The sequence below is a fragment of the Perissodus microlepis genome, chromosome 4, assembly GCF_051167445.1.
Source record: "Perissodus microlepis isolate ML-2025 ecotype Zambia chromosome 4, ASM5116744v1, whole genome shotgun sequence".
NCBI lineage: Eukaryota > Metazoa > Chordata > Actinopteri > Cichliformes > Cichlidae > Perissodus > Perissodus microlepis.
The window spans coordinates 19,884,386-19,889,135 of NC_140464.1; the positions used below are offsets into that span (position 1 = coordinate 19,884,386).

At 41.2% G+C, this 4,750-nt stretch overlaps 1 long non-coding RNA gene across 1 annotated transcript; it reads right to left on the reverse strand.

Moving 5' to 3' along the window:
* Window positions 1-1,900: 1,900 nt before the first annotated feature.
* Window positions 1,901-2,662, reverse strand: LOC146388844 (uncharacterized). The gene is made up of 2 exons (XR_014799986.1): window positions 2,283-2,662; window positions 1,901-2,067 (listed from the first exon to the last, which is right to left on the reverse strand). It is a non-coding gene; the product is annotated as an uncharacterized LOC146388844 (long non-coding RNA).
* Window positions 2,663-4,750: the final 2,088 nt, after the last annotated feature.

A 4,750-nucleotide genomic window follows, 5' to 3' on the forward strand; every position in this document is an offset into this window, starting at 1 on the left:
CTGTGCTGCGGTGACACTCAGTCAACATGCTAGCAGTGTCTTCTCACTCAGTCTGACCCACTGGTGGCAGTAAAAGAGTACTGTTAGCGCCCACTCTAAACCACAGCACGGTCACTCAGGGACATCAGTACATCACACTTTAAATCACACTAAACCAGAGTCTTCCTCTGTACCTTAATACCGATTTAGCCATTCATTCATTACGATAAAAGAGAACTATACCAAGTAGGTATCATGGAGCAAACTGGGTTGATTTCTAAATTAATTTTACAATATTCATCTGAATTTTATGTATGTAACACCCATAGATTAATTTACCTAATTAATTCGTTTACCTATTTCCCGGTTCTATTTTCTCAGGTTTTTGAGGACCTCTTTCACACTGCTGTCCACGCATTCAGTGTAGTGGACGTTTTCCAGAGGTACTGTAGGATGTGTGCTGCTTTTGAATTTGATGTAATGGTTTGTTTAATGGGAGCAGACTTCTCTTCTCTTTTGTCAGTTTGTATAAACTCAATTCTTTTCCTCGCCTCCTCTCTGACCAGTGCCTCCCAACAGAGATTCAAATGGAGTAGGTGAGAAAGTCCAGTCAGCATCGCTGCAGTGATGAGGCATCTTTAGTTTGGAGCCTAATTTCAAAGTGATGTCAGCTACAAGTGCGAGTTTTCCAACGTTTACTGCAAGAAGTGCAAAGCGTGCAAATTCGTGAATGTATGACTGGAGAGGGCACGATTGATCGGTTGTATTCACTGATTTGAAAGGTTGTTATCACAGAGCTGTGGTTGTAAGTAGTATACATATGTAAAAAGAATAAATATGAGTGAAATTTGAATTACGAGTGTGCAGCTCTCAGCTCTAACTTTGGAGATGCAAAGCGTGAAATGATTGGATGGATGGATTTACCTTCATATGCTTCCTCGTGCTCTCTCTCCTCACCTGGAGAGACCCACCAACTCCTTATTCCAATCTCCTGCTGGGGAACCTCTTTCCCTTTGGATGTTTCCTTAACTTGACTTCACTTATTCTGTGTTACTCTGTGCCAATAACCGATCTCAAGGAGACTCACCTGAAACCATTATTCCTCTGTTCTCTCTGGTCTCTCCCTCCTTCCTCCTCACCGTTGCCGCTGAAGATGAAACTCTTCATCTTCTCAAAATTCATAGCCGTGAACATCTATCACACTTCTTCTCGTCCATGCTCTGCTTTGTTTATATCAAGCGTGGCATCAGTGATAGAGCAGTTATTACTGGCTCCACTACAGATCTCCATCTCTGATGTAGATAGATATTTTTTCTCATTTCTTTGGCAAAGCCCTTTGCAGTGCAATCCTTCAAGAGATACTGCTCATGAATAAAATTTGATTTGGCAGTCATCTATTTCTCTTGATACCTATGCAAAGAATATTTATTTCATTTCATCCCTTTTACTTCCTATTTCATCACCTGGGTATAAAAGTACAGGATGTCCTTAACTCAGTATTCAGGACACGTTATAAAGGCTTAACAGGATATAGCAAATAACACACACAAGTACAAAGACATGTGTTACTAATGAATACACATGATATCTTTGATATGCACAAAGAAAAAAAAGCTTCATTTCCAAATCCAATTAATGTGAGTATAAAGCCTGATGCCAATCAGAAGTTGAAACACCAACTGGAAGGAGGGAGTAACTGAGGTCAGAGGTGGACAGAGAACATATGAACTGTTGGGGCTGTCAGTGTAATTGGGCTCTGAAGACAGAGCCCGCTTACAGGGCTAAGTGGAGGTGAAGGTCTCTGAGTACTCACATGGAAACGGATTGAAGAGCATGTTAAAAATATTTTTACTGCAGCATTAATGTCCTTTCTTAGGCGAAAGACAATTAGTAAACAGACCAGGATAGTGACACTACAAACTAATGACAGCGTTATTTATTCAAAAGGAATCCTTCAGGCCATGGCAGTGTCAGCACTTGGGTATAAAACATGTTATATAATCTGTTGATAACTTTATTTTTCAGCCGTTCAGAAATTCAGATGTGACTTTGGTGAGACATGATGCATTCCATCTTTTCACTTCCATTCTGCTGGGAAAAAAAAAGAGAGGAGAGAGAACAAGCTATGTGCAAAGTGACCTTGTTGGGGCTTTGAGAGTAGTCAAACACACAAAGTATTTAGTGAATGCTGGGGATTTTTGTCTGAGAATGATTAGAGAAATATTTTGACAAGGATATAATAAAACTGTATCCATAGCAACAGCTCTGCTAATCACGAGGAAGCTGTCGGCCGGCTTGCCTACCTTTGTCTGCGAACATCAGCCTGAATAGATGGGAATGAATTCCTTTGATTTCAAAGGTTGGATAAAAGCAACAGCTGGAAAAGCGTGAGCCTGTGCTTTGTTACACAGAGAAAGGTCAGGTGGAGGGTGGGCTGCAGAGAGTCTCCTCTTTCTAATGCTATTTACACAAACACCGATGTACGCTTTTGCCTTCATTGTGAGTCAGTCAGTGTAGGGGTTGGACTGTTAATGTTGCATTCAGGCAAACATGGGATAAAAAGGCACTTTAGGTGTCAAGGTGAACAAAATTGATTTATAGAATGGAAATAAACAAAAAAAAAAGTTGGGCTGCCAATGATTTTAAAATCTCATAAACCCATATTTTATTCAGAACATAGAAAATAAAAGGGCGGGGAAGTAAGTGGTTCTAAATAAACAAACAAACAAAGCAGCTTGAAGAACAGTTTGCAACTAATAATGTTAATAGGCAACAGGTCAGTAACACGATTGGGTTATAAAAAGCATCTTAGAGAAGCAGTTTCTCAGAAGTAAAGGTGGGAAAAGATTTGCCACTCTGCAAAAAACTGTGACTATCTCATCATCTGCAGTCTGGTAAACGCGGCCCTGTCCCAACTTTCTTGTCACTTCTCCTCACATACAAGGTCTTAAATAATCAGGCCCCATCTTATCTTAATGACCTTGTAGTACCATATCACCCTATTAGAGCACTTCGCTCTCGCACTGCAGGCTTACTTGTTGTTCCTAGAGTATTTAAAAGTAGAATGGGAGGCAGAGCCTTGAGTTTTCAGGCCCCTCTTCTGTGGAACCAGCTTCCAGTTTGGATTCGGGAGACAGACACTATCTTTACTTTCAAGATTAGGCTTAAAACTTTCCTTTTTGCTAAAGCATATAGTTAGGGCTGGACCAGGTGACCCTGAATCCTCCCTTAGTTATGCTGCAATGGACGTAGGCTGCCGGGGATTCCCATGATGCATTGAGTTTTTCCTTTCCAGTCACCTTTCTCACTCACTATGTATTAATAGACCTCTCTGCATTGAATCATATCTGTTATTAACCTCTGTCTCTCTTCCACAGCATGTCTTTTATCCTGTCTTCCTTCTCTCACCCCAACCGGTAGCAGCAGATGGCCCCGCCCCTCCCTGAGCCTGGTTCTGCCGGAGGTTTCTTCCTGTTAAAAGGGAGTTTTTCCTTCCTACTGTCGCCAAAGTGCTTGCTCATAGGGGGTCATATGATTGTTGGGTTTTTCCTCTGTATGTATTGTTGTACGATCTACTGTACAATATAAAGCGCCTCGAGGCGAATGTTGTTGTGATTTGGCGCTATATAAATAAAATTGAATTGAATTGAATTGAGTTGAAATAGAACATTTTCTGAATTTAAACAGTTGATATGTTTATTTATGTAATTTAAATCCAACCTGGATTTTTCTCTTTTCTGTTATTGCTGATAATTGACAAAAACTGTGGCATGTGGGACATGGACTTTTTCTGGAGCAGAAGAACTTCGCCGGAGTGAAGGGAAATCACAAATTCCATTCATCTCACGATCACTTGACCGATCCAGCCTGCTGACGTTAACCTTTATCTTTCTTAGTAACCCGCTGCCTCCATCCATAACTGCTTTGCTGCACCCGGCAGTAGTGGCAGCATGTGAATGATAAAGATGCTTCCACATTCAACCATTCGTGGTGTGTTGATACTCCAAAACTGCCTGGTGTAGTATTTTTTGCCCAGTGCTCACGTCCATTGGGGGTTTTATTACCTGCTTGACTGACTTCCAGATGGTGAGAAATCAACAGGTTCTCAACCGAGGGTGACAAATAACTCCTTCTCTGTCAGATACAAAGGTGTTGTAGCAGTGCGAGCACGAGCACTGCAATATTGAATGCAGAGAGACGTCTTTCACAGGTGACAACCTTGGCATTCAGATGTTTTAAGGGTGGTAGTGGATTAAATCTTGCTTAGTTTTTCTTTTTACTATTGTGGTCACCCTGGCAAATGTGATAACTTGAAAATGAGAAGAAGTAGGAGCTTCAAATTGATACCATAGCTGCATCTGTTTGAATCTCAGAGGTCAAGTTTTCTGAAAAGCCTGAGAACTCAAGAAGGAAGTCACGTATGACTTTCAAATTGATACCACAGGTGTGTCTATAAGGAGGCTGATGGGTAGCACTGGGGGTTTTCCAATAGTTTCCCCTTTGTCTTCATTTGGTGAGTCTGGTTTGCTGACTTTGCTGCTGACTGGTCCACAGTCCAGGTTAACTCTGCACTTATAAAAACCATAAAAAAGTCTGTTCCACTGGACTCTTTAGAAACATAGATTTTTACAATTTGGGAGTGAGTCCCATCTCACCAGTGCCAAAGAACACTTGCTGCATATTCACAGGATTCCACTGGCTTTGAAATAATTGTAGTAGTTTGTAGCACGAAGGAGCCCATAAGCAGGCAGAGAGTTGTGATGATGACGGT